Here is an 18,230-nt window from a genome sequence, read left to right as displayed (position 1 = left end):
CAGCCTAGAATACCAGATAGATATGCCACGACATCACCAACAGCGTCAGCTTGCAGACTTCTCCATGCTCCACGAAGGCTGGAATTACTCATTTCCTGTCAACCTTGTAAAGTGGAGAGTTCAAGATCATATACCAAATTTCAAAGCAAGCCTTTTGCTTAACAACTCCAGGAAAACTCTTCCAATTTTTCAACTTGTAAAAGATAAAGATTAAATGGAGAATCTTTCTTCTCTGAAGATTCACAGCTGCAGAACCTGGAAAGGGATCAATTTAAATGAATTTTTCATTCAGCTACAAATGTTCATTTCACCATTTTCACCAGATACCTTCCGAACACAAGGCTGTTGAAAACAGAGTAAGCGTTTTTTGGGAAACACACCAGATCTGACATGGGTGAACCTCTCCCTAAAATGATGAAACCACGTGCAGACGAGTCTTGGAGACAGCTGATTTCTGGTTTTCATGGTCCGAAGAACTGCCAGTGGTTGAATTTCACAGTAAGCCCTGTACTCAGATTTCCACAGTGAGGGCCAAAGGCAAAAACAGACTGTGGAGGATCATGGCTGTTTTCTGGACCATGTTGTCATGGTTCTGTGGGAAGTATGAACAATATTATATTCAACAGTTTTATGCAGGAGTAAGCATGGAATAGGCCAGAGAAAGTAGGGAGTTAACCCATGGACTGGCAGAAATTGTGGTTCTGGCTTCAAAGATAAAAACAAAATGCAGTTAATTTTTTTTCCAGTTATAAGTCATGGAAATAAACATAGTTCAAATTAAGCTTAATAAGTGATTCAAATTGTAGATTTGTAGATCTTGCAATTATAGGCTGAGGTCCAAACATGAGTAGGATCAATCCTTTGCATGCCACCCTTCACTCATCAGTGAGATTGTTTGCAAGTAGAGGATGGTCCTGAGTGGAACTGAAGTTTATTGTATGAATCCTCTCCCCTCAGGCACTTTGGCACCAACAAGGCACTAAGCATCCCCCAGCTGTCCCCACAGTCTGCCTTTCCCATGCTTGATGCATCACTAGTTCTCATGGCCCTCTGGAGCTCACAGACACCCTACTAGCCTGCACTACAAGCTGGCCTGGGGAAGATGGTTCATACTGTGCTTGCAAAAATCACAAAACTCCACAGGAATTTCAGCCCTGAAATAGTGGCCCAATTTTCCATGAGCTTGTAAAAATTTAACATGGAGTGTAGAAGATCACACATACCTGTGCAGAATTACTTGTCACTTAGGTAGAGATACTCTGGAAAGTTCAGAGTGATGGAGTCAAAATCATCTGTTTGTAGAGAAAATGCATACTTCTTGTTTTATAAAGCAAAATTTGTAGAAAATGAGACTGTTGGTGATCCATAAAACCCTGGGAAGCTCAGATCAGGGTGTCTCTCCTTTTGTCTAAGCACTCATAGTAAGTAAGGAACAAAGACAGGATTGCAGGAGTGTAGAAAACAGTAAATTTTTTTTTGCAAATCCTACTGCACAGTCTGTCTGGGAGGAGGAGAGAGCCCCAGCCTTTGTGATGGGAAAACTTGCCACATATTTGCCCTGGGTAATGAGCTCAGAGGAGGAGATTTGCAAGAAGACTTTGCATTGTTCGTGGAGGCTCTCGAGCAGAGGGAGGGTGGAATTCCATCTGTTCACTCCAGCGCGGTTCAGTGAGCTGCTTCACTTTTAATGGTTCACTAGGCTGTGACACTTAGCAGAAATTACGGTAAATGTTTTTTAAAACCTTTACATTATCATTTAAGAAGATGCATGACAAGATCACTGAAAAGCTAACCCTTTGATCTCTGTCTCTTGTGAGGTTTTTTGTCTGATAATGGAGACAATGTAGCATGTGCCATTGAGGTTGGGTAATGTCTTGGAGTGCTTACGTTCATTTCACCCCCCATCTTCATGACACTCTCCATCATATTTTTCACACAATCACACTCATAGAAGATAGATTCTTACTTACAAAAGGTATAGTCACCTTAGCATTTTCCATACTGCTCTTAACATGCTAGGAGTGCTGAGATAGGAAGCACCCTATGTTACTGTTTAGGTGGAATTCCACTTTGCCTGCTTGAGTGACTCTTTGAACAATGTAAATCATTAAGTCTTTGCAGTGGTGCAGGAAGGTGGCGGGGGAAGGGAGTTCTCTGAGTGATGCTTGTTCAATGCAGTTTCACAGGAAGTACGTTTATTTTCCATAAACCTTTGAAAAGGAACAAATGGTTCACAACAAAATCGGATTAACTTGAAAGACACGAATGGGAAGTCACAGTATTTCTTATGCACCTTGGGGTTCAATCAACATTTAAGACATTTTTTCTCCTTACATTTTGTCCTTAGCATCACAGTTTTCAACAGTTTGTAGTATAAATCTGTCTGCCATCTGGAAGAAAGTGTATGGAATGTCTGCAAAATTTCTAGAAACCATTCAGATGTCTTCACTGTTGTAGGAACTGGCCCTATAAGTAGCAAGAGAAAATCTTTATCTTTTTGCACAGAAGAAAGGAAATAAATATATATGAAGTCAGACTCCCCACACATTCATGGCTTGCAAAGCACTCTGTCATTTTTTTCCTAATCTAGGAATTGTTCATGGATTTTTGAGACAGATCACCCCTTCTTCAACTGCTCTGACCAAGTAGTATATTTCACAAAGAGGCAACCTGAAAAACAGAGGCTGTGGATTCCAGCCATTTTCACCTTCTCCAGCATTCAAGAGTTAATTACTAAAGCCTGTCATTTTCTATGATTGAATGATTCTATGATTTTAGACATAATAAATGAGAACTCTGAAGTAAAACATAGTTAAGCAAGCCCATAGAATTCTTGCTATAGTGCCATTGAGTTGGCCCTCTCATTGAAAAATATCTGTTTTCCTCCTGCAAGATGGAATCTACCAGAGGAGCAGAAGGATGCTGAGACAGTTTAGGAGAAGACTGACAACTATTCACTGAGAAGAGCCAGAGAGGTCACTGGAGAGGGAGAAGAAAAAGCAAGGGCTGCAGCTGAATTCCAACCAGAATAACACAATACTTTGAATAAGTCAGTAGTAATGAAGGCGAAGAAACTAGAAGTGCTGGTTGGGATTTCAGCTGTGAGCAGCTTCATATGGTCCCCTCTAGCAGACAAATAGGGTAAGACATTTCTGACCTTGAGAATTTGTGTGACACCTAAACAAGAATAAATAAACTTAGGAAATGCGAACAGCTGAATACTGGCACCAGAGACATGCCTTGCCTTGCTCCTTGCATCATTTCCATGCTCTTCTCTGCCAATGCTCCCAGCTCACCTGTGCAGCTGGTGAGGCCAGAGAAGCTCTCACACCACAGCACTCATACTGGTGCCTCCAATAGGATCTGGCTCATCTCAAGCAGGAGAAGAGGCAGTGACAGCCCTCGCTCACCCTCCTCAGTTCTGCTAAAATGTAAGTCCAAATATTTCCTCTCAAACAATACCCAAATCCCTCTTACGGATTTTCAAAAGCTCATTTGAATGCCGGTATCACAGCACTGGTGTAGTGGCCAGTGAATGCTTTATGTTGTAGGAACATGCTACCACTCTGCCTAAAAGTGAAATTCTTCCTGCAGGAATATCTGTATCTCATGGACCTGGAAAAGCACGGCCAATATCGAGCAAATAAATCTATTTGCATGTGGACTTTGACTGGTATCAAACTGGCTCATTTATTGCCACAACTCTTTGCTGGGAGATTTTTGTTCTGCTGTAGAGCTGCTAAATTCCCCCTGAGTACTATTAGTGTTGCAGCTTTTTATGTCTCTCTCCATGACACTACTCAATGCAAGTTATAATTAACTCAGAGGAAGTAGAAGGGGATGGTCTCTGACTGTACAGGGGGAGATGGGTACAGAACAGAAAAAATAACCTTCAGGCCTTTTATTTTCTGCTGACCATTCAGACTTTGGGCATTTTCTTACTTCGTCTTTCTTCTCGGAGGCAGCCCAAAGCCTGTTTTCAGGCACAATGGCATCAGGACAAATTTTGGAGGCCAAAGGGGCACAGAGTGACTTAACTTGTGAAACCTTTGTACTGGCCTTTTGCACAAGACTGTGCAAAAGGTTTTAAGCCTTGGAGAACTGCAGAAGCCATCCTGGCTGATATCCCAATACCAAAGGTGACAGTGTGTATTTCAGCAACACTGGACAATCCAGAGAACAATGTATTGTTTAACTATTAAAGATTTAAATGTCAAATGCAGGAACTGCCCAAGTTTCCATAGATTCCCACATTTGTTCATGTACATACAAGCTGGAGGGCAATTATAGGGCTGAGGCATGCAAAAACAAGCTGAGAGGGCAACAGAGCATTTCTGAAAGTACATGAAGTAAAGTAGGATACTGGTGAGGCTTCTTGCAATTTTTTTGAAGTACTGCATGGTACAGAGTAAAAAGGTAGCACAGCCAGCAAACTAACGGTAACATGGCACATGCTCTGGACACAGAAATTACTTCTCTAGCAGCAAATAGTGTATGTTAATAAGATCTTATCATCATCTAGCAGGGTTCTTGGAAGTTGACAAGAGAAAGAAGACTGGGAAGCTTACTTGGACACCTCTCCTGCAGATACATAGAACCACAAGTAACTTTATGCAACCAAATGAACCTACAGAGTTCAGCAGGACCACTCATATGCACACATTAGTCACATGGGTTTACATAATGTCAGCTCACAGTCTAAACAGTTCTTATTTTTTAACTATTAAAAAAGTGAATTTCTGAACCAAGAAGCCATTTGAATAGCTAGTATGCTATTTTGATCTGCAGTCTAATTTGAAAACTCATCATTATTTACATGCTAAACATAAATGGTGCATTTGGAGTTGTTATGGTCTACCATGTGAATCCTTATTTAAACACTGCAAAAAAGAGGATTTGTGACTCAATAGATCATATTAGCTTTAAACCAGCTATTCCTGTTGATCAACTCTATTTTCTTACTGCCCAGCTTGCACAAATTCACATGATAAAAAGTCCTTATGACATATTTACTGCTGTGTCAAATGATGTGGTCATTTGAAATTTCTTTGTATTTTTTCTACAATATTCTGTGCAGCTTGGCATTCTCAGAGGAGAGTAGCAGTCTTAGCCAAGGTGGACCTACTTTGATCTCAGCCCAGTGGCAGGTGGTAAGGAGCTTCCACAAGTTTAAGAAGGATTCACAAAAGTATTTTCTCCTTCACCAAGTGATGTCTGTGATGCTCTCTGGGAATGTCTTTCTCAAAAAAAAAAAAAAAAAACAAAAAAAAAAACCATCCCAATGCTACAGACATTGACTACCATGCACAAGACAGAAGGTTTTTATGACATTTGGGATACCTTCATCTGCTTGTGTGAGACTGCCAACCTAAGGTACAGCAGAAAAATTGAACTTTTCAGTTCCATATCTCCCCTCATCACCTCCTATTTCCCCTGTGTTGAACCATTATCTCACTGACCTATCACACTTCCTCATCCTAGCCTGGTAGCATTCATAGTTGATCTCCTCACCCAGTGGGTTTTTTTCAAAACTGACTGAGTAGAAGAGAGTTGGGTGATCTCTTGTCCCCATTGCCCCATTGACCCCTGTGGCACTGAGTTCTCCAGTAGATGTTGATTCTTCAGCAGTGGCTCAGATAAGTACCAGGTCTGTTCTGCCATCATGACAGGCAGTTAGAGGCAGACTCATTTTTCCTTCTGTTTCTCAGGTTGACAGTTCCACACAGACGGATAAAAGTATCTCCTAAATGCCATAAAGACCTTCTGTTGTGTGCTGAGCAGTACATGTTTTTCTTGTTTCATAGGGGATGAAAATGACCACTTTTATTCTCCTTCCTGCAACATCACCAGTGTGTATTCAGAAAGGGCTGGAAATGTTAACTAGAGAGATGAGCCTTAGAGTTTTGTCACAAACAGGAATTTTTCCTTCTTGTCTCCACTCCAACTGCAATCAAAAGACATCTGCAATTGTCACAACCTTATTTATGTGGCACAAAGTTTTTAGGGACTGCTAACAACCTACACATTTCAGACCACTCTTAACTGCCACCATCCTGTATATATCTCTAGGTATACTCAGCAGGGAGAGAGAAGTAGATTTTTGTCCTCCTGCAGCAGCAGCACTTCGTATTCTTTCTGCTCTCTCCACTTAGATCATATTTCTAAGGCTTCATTCGCAGAAAAAGGGGAAACATACTTTTGTCCAGATCATCAAAGACTTCTGGAAACTGATCTATTTAAGAAAGCTGATGTTTCGTTATTATTGGTGGAGGTCAGCCCCTTCTCCTGTGTAACTAGTGATAGTGGCAATAGAGCTAATGGCCTTAAGTTGTGCCAGAGGAGGTTCAGTTGGATATTAGGAAAAAATTATTCTCAGAAAGAGTTGTAAGGCATTGAAATAGGCTGCCTAGGGAGGTGGTGGAGTCACTGTCTCCAGAGGTGTTAAAAACCTTGGAGAAGTGGCACTGAGAGACATGGTTAGTGAACATGGTAGGGATGGGCTGATGGTTGGAGTTGGTGAACTTAGTGGTCTTTTCCAAACTTAATGATTCTATGATTCTAAGATAAAACTGAGGTTATCTTTGAAAGCCCTCATGGTTGTTGCTATTGGCCCAAGCTGGTGGAAGACCCCCACAAATCCAGTTTCTCTCTTTGGTGAGAACATCCAAAAGCAGAGTCCCACCTGCAGTGCAGCTGCACTTCATCGACCTACTTGGGTGAAATCTGTTCCAGAGTGAAACTAGAGGATGAGTCAGAGAGAAGTAAAGAGGAAGAAAAATGTAAGGCAAGTGACTATGTAAAATAAGGGGAACATTCTACCTAACAGATGTTCTGTACTCCTGCAACTTGTTACCTTTGGTTAAACGCTTGAATCAATGCTTTCAGTTTAACAAAGAAAACAGATGCAAAATTTGTTAGGAGTGAGTGTCAGGGCACAGCAAGCAATCTGCGCATCTCCCATGATTGTGTTTTTCAGTCCAGGACGGGAAACCTGTTGTTCAAATTGTTCCCAGATCATATCCCACTGGCCCTGATTACCTTGATGTTGGAGAAACGTCTCGAGGGACATAAATTGCCTAGAAACATTTGAAACAGCTGCCAGCGACTGTGATCCTATGTTATTACAAAAGCAATCTCCCTTTCCAGGAATTTAATTTGCAAAAAATAAAAGAATTTATTAGAAATGGAAAGAAAGGTTTTGAAATAAGATCAATTGCCAGAATCCAGGTGTCCTGTGCTGGTTGTGCCTTTCTGACACAATTACCCCTTATGATCTCAAATGGTAATAAATGTGACTGCCACAAGATGGTACCTGCTTGTGAAAATAAATTTCTCCCTTGAATTTAGGCAGGCTCGAGTCAATATCTCTTGCAGAAGAAATCTCTCCTTTAAGCTCAGTATATTTTCTGGAACAATGGATATTGAAATGTGTCTGTTAATATAATCGCTTGACATCTACCGTTTTGTATATTCCATGTTCCAGTGAAACCTTCTCTGTATAGCTAATGAAATAATTTTTTTTTATGTCCTCAATAATCATTATTCTCTTTAATGTAAAGTTAGGGCAGATCTTTCAGCCCTTACTTGTGGGAATAATTTCTACCCTCACATTACTTTCTTGAGTAACTTAAGCCGAGTTGAGTGAATTAAAGTTTTGCAGGGATGGGTTGTTCATAACTTAAGTGCTAATTAACATCTATTTCAGAACATGACATTCCAGAATAAACCTTACTTTAAAACATTAATGCAATTATGGTTTTTATAACAATTAGTACAATTATATTTTGGGTAATAAGTCATTGTAGTGGAATGTAACTTAATGTTTCCTGACTGCTGCCTTCAAAAATTCCCTGTCCTGAATCACATAAAGCATCTCCTACAAACACTGTGAAATAAAGGAACAGGCGGCATCATGCTTCTACCTTTTAATTTTGAGACAAGATTAGTTGTCATGCTTGGAAATTTTAGAGTCCTTGTATCATACATGAAACAAATTGTCTCATTTCAATGACTTTGCATCAGAAAAAGTGTCAGGTCCAGATACAGAAGTCGGACTAATAAATGATTAATAGCTAAAGTGAGCCTCTGGTGCTTTATTTCCCGTCCCCTACTCTGTCTCCTCTTTAACACTCAGGTAACTGTCAGAAATGGACCTGGCTGTTATAGATGACAAGGGGTAAATGCCTTCGTGTTGTCCTCCAAAGGTTAAGGTTTACCAGCCTCAGTTGGAAGCCACAATCTCCAATAACCATTAATCCACTAAACTCCAGTGCGAGTGAACATATTTATGGCTGCAGTCACTAAAGGGTGAAATAAAGATTAGTTTTTAGTTAGGAACGCAAAGCTTTTTGGATCAATACAGACCCACTGCTGAAATCAATCTAAAGTTTGGAATTTTTAAGTAAAGATTTACAGGGCTTCCTTGTACAGTTAATTTTCCAAAGGGGGAATTGTCTCAGCAATGTTACATAGTAATCAAACTGAGTAAACACCGTCAGTTCGTAAACTGACCTCAGTTTTGCACGTAGCAAATGAGTGTACAGCAATAAAAATACCCATAATGTGGACAGTAAATTTGCCAATAAACAGGTAAAGCCAAAAAGCACATATAGATTAACACAATAAAATATTAGTAGCTACATTTGCCTATTTGAAAACATAAATAATCAATAGACATTAATAATGAAGCTGTTCGTGCGTTTCTTTATTACTGTGCATATTAAGTGTTTCAATTATTTCTACTTAGTTTGATAGATAAATGTATATGCACATTTTATGCCTTGAAAAGAATATAGGATTACTTTTCAAAACAAAAGCTACTGTTCAGATGAATGAACAAGTGGACTGGAAATTCTCTGCTTGTTATACCCTTCTGCTGTTCATGTTTGATGCATGTATACAATTTATTATGCAATTTCTTGAGATTTGACAAAGTAATTGTCTGGCAAACCATAGCTTTAATGATGGCTTTTCAGCTTCATACAGAAGGTCTGAAGGTAGTGTAGGGAAATGACTTAATAGATCAGTGTCTATAAATACCGTTAATGTGTATTATATATGTATGTGCTACAGTAACCCAAGTTATTTTCTGAGTTACCGCACAATATGTTGTGAGATTCCATGTGGTAAATTTGTTTTTTGTCATCAGAGCCACCGCATGAAATCTTATATGTTGGGCTGTAACTTCCAAAATAACTCGGGTCACTGCTGTTGCTTTAGTCCCGATGTCTGTCACTGGCTGTTCCTGACAGTGGACCAAGGGCTGTGAAGGAGTCCAGATGTTATAGTATCACCATGGAAGCTGAAAAAAAGCCAGAATTTCCACTGTTAATCCCGTTTTAAAGGGCTTGTCGCTTGGCAGTTAAAAGCTGTTCAGGTCTGAAACCAAAGTCAAGGTGCAATACATAAATTTCCTTCTGATCATATTCGTTTTAAATCATCACCGCTATTCTTGAGATAAGGAGAATAGAAATCCTAAAGTTTTATTATTTTGAACACTTTCACAGCCTTTTGTAGCTAAAATACATCTAATTTAAAAAAAAAAAAAAGAAAGAAATTTCTTAGCAGAGGGATGTTCTTCATTTTGCCTATCTCCCTGTTTTATCATCAGTAAATGACTACTGGCCAGATTCATAGCTTGTGTGAGTGAGCGCTGAGTCCACTAGGACCATCCCCTTATAACAGCAATGAACCTTTTCCTGCTGATGAGTGCTACATGAATGAAGTTAAAATGGAATCTCTTTCTCATTTCTCTTCAGGATCACTTCTCAGCCCGAGATGTTTATTTATACCTCAGTGTAAATGAATAGAAAGCACTGGGCAGACAGGGAGATGTTATCTCATGAGCAATAGGTACCTGAAAATCACCCAGGCAACTTGAGCCAAAGGAAAAAAATGAGATGAAGTTCTAGTGACTGGGCTCTGACACCAAGCAGCACTTTATTTCACTTTCATTTTTCAGAATTAATGATATCTACCCTAATGCCTACATTTTTACCTCTCATACACAGCTCATGAATTAGTTTGATTGTTGATAACGGGAAAGACTAAAGCTTCCTCTTAATTCTCCAGCAGAACAGAAACAGAGCTCATACCGACTTCATCGCATTCTCCATTTGTCATCATGGAAATATCTGAAAAGGTGAGGGAGAACAACTTCCAGCTGTGACTGGCTGGTATTTCCTTTGCGCCAAAGCAGACCACAGATGATCTGCTTGTATTCCAAGGCATTGTCACTCACGCCAAATGGAGGGATGTTTCTATTATGTGAGATAGATGCTGGACTGAAGCAGCTGGCTGGTGACATGCAGGGCTGTGCCAGCCATTCTGTGATGACTTCTTTTGGGTTTCTACTGCCTGGGCCAGATGAGAACCAGGAGGCCAGGCACAACTGCCCACTGTTCTGAGTGGCAGAGAAACTCTCCAGCAAAGGAAAGGGATTATTTTCCTGCTCTCATTTTCTCTACAGGTAGAGTATCTGCCACAGAAGTTATGTCTCGCCTGATGAGAAAACAGGTTTGCACAGTTGTACGCCTGCCTTGGATTGCTGTTTCACAGTGGAGAGAAGAAAGAGATCCCTGTGTACCTGGTAGCTGGTGGGGGTAGGCCTCAGCTGCTGCTGGAGTTCACCCAAAGCACAGTGCCTAACTAGAGAGGGTCAGCTCCAGTTAGGAGAAGAACATTTGACCTTCAATGGCCACATGAAGTTAAAGATTACCTGGTTTTAATCTCATATAGTCCTGTCTCCAGGTTTTGCTTCGCTTTTTCTCTCAGCAAACTAACTAACTTCAGCAAGCAGTTTCTGACTCTAAAAACACATTTCAGAGTACAGGGGAGGAGTACAGGGAGAAAACAACATTGACTGTCTCACAATGGTGAATAGCTCTGGTTACTGAGAAAGTGATGATACATCATCAATATGGAGAAATCTCCTTCTTATGCAGCAGCATAAGACCATTTCATTTAGGCAGAGCCCTGTGGGGTAAAGCAAGGGGAGACTGCAAACCTCAAGTTGCATTTCCTTTACTTTTTTTTTTTTCTTTTTTTTTTTTTTTTAATGCTTTTGTTTATTTTGCTTCTAAAAATCTTTCCAATGAAGAAATATCTTGGTAGTTAAAGTCAAAGCTGCATTTTATTTTAAATCATTACTTCCCCACCACCTTCGTCTATGCCACATGCTAGGAGGATTCAGTCTTGGGCATTGGAAAAGAAGCACTGTGGGAAGATTTCCATCCACAGAGCACTTAGTAGTGGTGGTGAACAGAAGTCTTTGTCAGCAGACTTTCTTGAAAGAGAATTAAAAATTCTTTGCAACTCTTCTCTCCCTCAAAAATGGTTAGTGCTCCTCTGGGGCTTGTGAGAGCCATGTCAAACCTGTGGATTATGAATTAGATCAGTACAAAAACAAGCTCTAAATCTAGGCACTGCAATCCAACCGACTTCTGTGACTCTGAAGCTTGCCTTTTCCGACTGTTTCCCAAAAATGCTGCCCCACGAAATCAGCGTCTGGGAAGAAGAAACATCCCACCTCCTTACAAAGCCTGGCCATGACTTTGGAGCAGTCATGGTACCAGTGGCCACCAGTGCATCCTCTTCCCTGTTTGCAGTGAGTCCTGCATGCATCAGGATGGGAAATAATCATCCCCTTTCAAGAGAGAACTTAAGTATATGCTTTGACAAATGCTTAAATGCTTTCCTGAACAGAAATGGACTTAAGCAAAAGAGAATATTCTTTAATTTGGACCATGGTGCAGACACAATCACTAATGCTCATATTATGTGCCTGAATATCAAGTCCCAGAGCGTAAGCTCTTCCGAGTGATGGTTAGAGGGTTCCTACTTGTAGCATGGTTCTGTATAGAAGGATTTGCTTAATCCACCTTGCTTTTAGATTGCAATTTCCCCAAGCTTAGCTGCTTCTTTTAACAGTTGTGAGTTCTGCCTCCCCAAAGTTATTTTAATAACTCTTTCAGAGGCAATACCTTATAGTCTGATTTTTCAGAAGCTACCGGTTTGCTACAAACTTTATTCATGTCTTTTCGATTGCACAGCATTGCGCTGAATTTTTTTTTTTTTTTTTAATGTGATTTACTCTGTCGCCTATCTGGGGACAGGGGTAGGAAGAAGAATGCTTTGTCTTTCAGTGTTCTTGTGATCACTCCTGTTTATCATCTCCCACATCTTCTTCACCAGAACTTTGGACAAGCAGGGCAAAAGCCTGAATACCTACTGGTGATATGACACTGCTACAGACAAAATTCTCTGCATGCATTCAGATATGGAAACAATGCTTCAGGACATGGTTGCATGCATAAATACAGTCAGCATCCCTGGAGGAATCTCAAAGCACTGGGCAAGCACAGATTAACCACGACACAACACAGGTGATCAGAATGCCCGTGACACCTCTGGGGCCAGTTGTGCCAGCCTTCAGAGCCACACAGCTGCTGCAGCCACTGGCATAGCGGGTGGAACGGGAAACACTCAAAGCCCCAGCTGGGGGTGGAGCTGGGCAGATGAGCTCAGTAGGGGAGGCAGACTACAAGCTGGGGGAGCCTTGGACTGCACTAATGAAAATCCTTTTTAGCATTTATTAACTGAAGCACAGAGATACTACAGGACGCACCTGGGTCAGGGTTGTTACATGTATATTACCAGACTCAGGACAGCATCTGATTTTAGGACGCTCTCCCTCCCAGCCTTTGTTTTCAGGGAGAAGACCACTCAGGAAGAAACAAGGTACCCGTGGGAGTTGGCCACCTCTGTGTCAGTGTGAGAATTCAAACATATGGATTTGAGAGCTCTAACATCAGCCCAAGCTTCTCCTCCTGCCCTGTTCCTAAATATGCTATGGATTAAGTGGGTTTGTCTGTAAATAGGACGTGCTGCTGTGATGTCAGGCCTACCTTCAGAAGAGCAACCTTATAAACTTCCACATAAGAAACTTCACAGTGTACAACAATTTTTGGCAGGAGCAATGTTATTGATAACACCCAGGACTGCTGTGGCTTGTCTACTTGTGAAATACTTGCACTACAGTTGGGATTGCATGCTCAGATGCTGTCTCAATGACAAAGGGCAAGTGTTCAGAACTGACTCTTATTTTCGCATTTAGTGATTAAGATCCTATGCAGATAACTTGATAATTTTGGAGCTGTGCTGGAGTATCAATGTCAATGTATATTACAAACAAAAAATATGCAAAAAATCTCCCAGACCACATCATTTGAGGAGATACACTTCATATTTAAAGCACAGATATTATAGAGCGTTTCAAAACTTCTCTTTTTTTTCTTTCTAATTACTCTTACTGAAAAGTGTTGCTCACTTCTTTACTATTTTCCCTTGGATTTTAAAGACAATGCCTTACATTCTCTTGATGAAAGCCTCTGCATGAGGACCTCTTCCTTGAGAACACAGCATGATTCAGTTCCCCTTGTGGGGCTGCCCATCCTGATACAAGCCTCTGCAATGAGACTTTAGCAAACTGAGGCGCATGCATTGAAGGGAGGTGATGAGTGGGGGGAAAACAAAAGCACGACTCCTGCTCACAACTGACTTTCGAAATATGAAAACAAGGGGTATCGCCCTCCAGTCTGTGGGAATCCTGCTTAAGAATAGGACCTCACAGCTACAGTAAGGAAGGCTCAGGACTTAGCATGTGTCCATTGCCTCAGGGGAGATGCTCCCTTAGTTTCTCTCAAGTCTGAAATGCTGTTAAGCTTATAAAGTAGAGACACAAAGTCCTGCTTAAACCACGTGGCAAGTATATGTAGTTTTGCTTGATAGAAGAAATGGATAATTTTACACGATGTGGGACTGGAGTAATCACAGAAGAAAGAAAACACAGTATTTTCTGCTAGCTGCTGCTGCGTGTAAGAGGTGAACTTTAATCTTCTACTTTGCAGCCATAATATGCAGAACTTTGAAAAGCACCCAAGTGAGCTAGGAGCTTTGAACTCTTCCTTCAGAAGAGCTCAAGTCCATTTAGAAAACAACCTACTCAGGAGTTTTGAGAATGTTTGTTCAATGTGATTTAATTCAGAAAGCTTCAAGGCAGAAAGTTAAAAATTTGTAATTCAATAGTGACCACAAATCACATAAATAAGTAGCAGTGAACTTTATCCTAACTTCAGTTAGTATACCAAAGTTAAACAAAAATTAATCAAGTCTTTTCACTAATGATAAGGACACACTAATATGCTGTTCTCAGACACTTGCCACATGTTGGCATAGACATATATAGCAGCTTTCAATGGTGTGAGAGTGGGCAACATGCAACATATCACTCACTGAAAACTGATACAAAATGCCCTGAGGGTTATTTATAGACATCCCAGCAGCAGAGTTCAGCAGTATAAGCATGATATAAGAATTGATCTTCCTTTCTACTACAGCTGGGAGATACCTGGCATGGATGGGGTTGGGTTCAGGTAACTGTGACAAGAGGTAATGGCCTCAAGCTATGCCAGGGGATGTTCACGTTAAATATTAGGAAAAAAAATATTCACAGGAGTGGTGAGGCAGTGGCACAGGCTGCTCAGGGAGGTGGTGGAGTCACCATCCCATGAGATGTTCAAGAACCGTATCAATGCAGCACTGAGAGACATGGTTAGTGGGCATGGTGGGGATGGCTGATGGTTGGACTAGGGAATCTTAGAACTCTTTTCCAACCTTAATGATTCTGTGATTCTATGACTACTAGAAACACTAGCTATTATTGGAATAGAAGCATCTTATAATTCACTCACCTGTGTGGGGCCAAATCTGGGTGTCCAACAGCACAGTTGGAAGGAAGGGGAGGCACAGCAGGGACAAAACAACAAAAAATGGTTTTAGCAGAAGCATTAAAGTAGTGTCATTCTTTCAGAAAGAATACTATGCCCTAAAACACCAGCTATCTAATTTCTCTTGGAAATGTTTTGCAGAAAGAACTGACATACAAAGGAGGAAGCCAGGAGCTGTCTGGTGATGCAAAATGGCAAATTGTGGCAGAACTTCTTTTTTAAAGTCACCAGAAAGTAAATAAAAATGAAACCCGTCACAATGCCTTTCAGTTCCATTCCTTTGCATCCCTGCGCAATCTGACTCCAACTATGTCAATGCACTGGCATCCTTGGCCAAGCCAAAGAGGAAGACCATGAGAGCTGGCTTTCCAAGTCCCACTCTTGGAGTGTATCTCAGTGACAAAAGCGTATTATCTGGGAAATAGGATGGATCTTATGGATTTCACATCAAGTGAAACTTCCCTTAAGTGCTCATTCCAGCCTCCCTTCATGTGCAATTCTTTCAAGGGCACACGTCCCACCTTTCATTTTTTCCCCTTTTTTGTTTTTCCCTCTTTTTTTTTTTTTTTTTTTTTTTTTTTTTTTTGACAATTGCAGGTTTGACAACAGAGGAACACAGCTATACATGTGAGGGTGCAATACATCATGAGATAAAGTCTGGAGAACATGCCCTGTACCAAAACGCCCCTTCGTGGAAAGAAAAAGCCCCAGATGTCTACCATGAGAAATCCCTCTGCTTGTTCCAGCAACAAAGGAGCAAAAAATCATGGGCTGCACATGTTTCAGGGTATCAGATCTGGCAGAAAGTGGAAAGGTTACATTCGTGAAATAGCAGCTGCTTTCCTACCATTTGATTCGGGCTTCTGCATTGCAAAGTCTCGAAACTGAAAGACAAATCTGACAATATGCTAATCTTCCAATAAAAAAAGAAGCGACTTCTGAACCCTTATCTGTTGAAGAGCTGACAGTGAAGTTCAGAGACGGTTGTCTAACCAGACAAAACAATAGAGAAAATATGTCTTCAAACAAGATCATAAATCTTGAACAGTGCAGGGGAACAAATGGAAAGGGAACGTTTTGCCACTAACATCATGTAGGAGCCTCACTTTCTCTCTATACCCTCCGCCCCTTCAGGCTCACCCTGGTTGCTAGAAAGGAGAACACATCTCATCAGAGCAATAATATAAATACTGGGGGGTGGAGGGGGCAATATATCAGGTACTGAAATTAGACATTATTTCCATCACATCCGGGGTGGGGGGGGGGGGAGCAGAAAAACAAACCAAACCCTGTGCAACCTGAGTACAACAGCCTGCCCCCCCAGCAGCAGCACACACACACATACACACAAAAAGTTTGCATATTGCACAGGGTACTTGAAGATCATAAATCTATGCATGAGAAAGATGTAGTGGAAATTTTTGGGGGGATTAGAGTTTATTTTTGTCATCTCTGTGAGACAGCTACTCATTCATCCAGATCACAGCTAAGAAAAAAGCTGGTCACAGAAATTAGCAGTTTCAGCTCAGCAGCAAAGTCGCCAGCCTGTGAAGGCAGAGAGAAATTGACTAATTAGCAATGCGCACTAAAACTTGACGGTTCTTTATAGAGAGAGAGAAGAGAGAGGGAGAGCGGGAGGGAGGGAAGCAGCGAGGGGGGGGGGGGCCGGCGCTCGCTTTTTCCCCTTCTTTCTTCCAAAGATGTTTGAAATCGCAGTCATTTACGCTCGACAATTTTTACAATAGCCTTGAGCCATAATTTTGCGAGTCTCTCCAGCATCCATCCCCCTGTATGGTCTCTCTCCACTGGCCATGCACGACCGTTTCTCTCCCCAACCGTGGATTTCCTATTACTCTCGTTACGACTCACTGAGCCCCAGGCCCAAGGATAATGATGTGTTGTTTCTTGGTAGCATAATTTGTCACACGTACATTTTTTCTTCTTCTTCTCTTGCAGAAAGCTCTGCGCTCTCTCTCTCTCTCTTTCTCTCTCTCCCCTTCTCTCTCTCTCGTACATTTTCTTGCTGTTGCTAATTCATGGTGATCAAATGATGTACGACAAAATAAATTGTAAAGAGTGACTGCTCCGAGTTGGAAACCAGAAGGTTTTTTTTTTCTTTCTTTCTTTTCTCTCCCTCTTTTTTTTTTCTTTTTTTTTTTTTTTTTTTTTTTTTTTTTTTTTTGAAGGAGCGAGCAAACCTTTAAAAAGGAAGGACAATTGATTTTTTGGGGGGGAGCTTAAGTGAACCTTTACTTTGGCAGCCGGTCGTGGAGCAGGTAAGTTTCTGGCCTTGTGCCTCCCCGTCTCGGCGCATTTTCTCCGTCTCCCGATGTGTTTGTTGCCGGGGTGTGTGTGTGTGTGCTGGAAGTGTGCGCGGGGGGGGGGGGGGCCCCCCAGTTGTGTAACAAACGCGTTGGCAGAATAAACTCCGGTTGCAAGAAATGGGCAAAACGAGAAAGAAAGAAGGGGAGGGAGAAAGAGGAGGAGTGTGTGTGTGTGTGTCTATGTATGTGCGTGTGTGCATGTATGTCTGTGTGTGCGCTGGGGAGGGGGGACTGACCGGGTCCGCTTAAAGGGAGAGGCTCCGGGAGCTTTCCGGAGCCGGCAGCGGGGCTGCGCGGTGCCGGGCAGGGGCAGAGCCGAGGGGAGCCCCGGCTGCGCCGATCGATGGGGCGGGGGGGGCCAGGCGGGCACGGGCAGCCCGGCGCTGGCGGGGAGCGAGCGAGCGCGCTGCAATGGCAGGAACGGGGTTCGGCGGGATCCCGCTGAGGAGGAGGAGGAGGAGGAAGAGGAAGAGGAAGAGCGGGATGCGGCCGGCGCGAGTTGGTGGCTGCGCAGTCCCCGCAGGTGCGGTCACGGCTCGGGGCTGCGGGGAGCGGGGCCCCCCCGTGCTTCCCCCAACTTGAACTTCCCGTAGTTACCGGAGTTACGGCGGCGGCCGGCGGGCAGGACAGGCGGGAGGCCTCGCGCCGGCCCGGGGCTGCAGTCTTCTCCTCCTCCTCTTTCCACGGGGCGCGGAGCACCGCAGCTCCCCGCTGGAGCGGAGCGGGGGCTCGGCCCGGGGATGGAGCGGCTCCGGGCGCTGCGGAGTTGCCGGGGCGGGGGGCGGCGGGGCTGCCCGCCTTCCCGGCGGAGTTCCGGCCACTTGGCAGTTACTCCTGGCACAGAGAGAAGCCTGGGGGAGTGTTGGGGGGGGGACGACGACGACGACTGTGCCGTGTGTGTGTGTTGCGTTTGGGCTTTTGATGGTGGTGGGTTTTTGTTGCTTTTTTTTTTTTTTTTTTGGCGGAGGAAGGGGGGGGGTTCAGCTTTGAAAACGTTACGCTTCCTCGCTCCTCCCCTGGAGAGCAGCCCGGCGTGCAGGGAGGTGGGAGGAGAAAAGGGTGCTGTGTGTGTGTGCGTGTGTATGGAGCACGGGGGCAGCCCCCAGCCCGACCCCCCTCC

The 18,230-nt window shown here is 42.7% G+C and overlaps 1 protein-coding gene and 1 long non-coding RNA gene across 5 annotated transcripts in view; one reads left to right on the top strand and one right to left on the bottom strand.

Annotated features, from left to right (window-relative positions):
* Window positions 1–7,963: 7,963 nt before the first annotated feature.
* Window positions 7,964–17,880, bottom strand: LOC122178888. Its single transcript, XR_006178494.1, has 3 exons — window positions 17,708–17,880; window positions 14,751–14,766; window positions 7,964–9,301 (listed from the first exon to the last, which is right to left on the bottom strand). It is a non-coding gene; the product is annotated as an uncharacterized LOC122178888 (long non-coding RNA).
* KLHL14 (kelch like family member 14) overlaps window positions 17,549–18,230 on the top strand; it is a 63,460-nt gene continuing 62,778 nt past the window's right edge. For all 4 annotated transcript variants that reach the window (XR_006178492.1, XR_006178491.1, XR_006178493.1 and 1 more), the window contains exon 1: window positions 17,549–17,633. The gene's annotated coding sequence lies outside the window, so the exon portion shown is untranslated. The remainder of the gene's footprint in view (window positions 17,634–18,230) is intronic.

This window comes from Lagopus leucura, unplaced genomic scaffold (genome assembly GCF_019238085.1).
Source record: "Lagopus leucura isolate 7727_CA_CO unplaced genomic scaffold, USGS_WTPT01 Super-Scaffold_100002, whole genome shotgun sequence".
Taxonomy (NCBI): Eukaryota; Metazoa; Chordata; class Aves; order Galliformes; family Phasianidae; genus Lagopus; species Lagopus leucura.
This window is presented reverse-complemented; position numbering and strand designations above follow the sequence as displayed.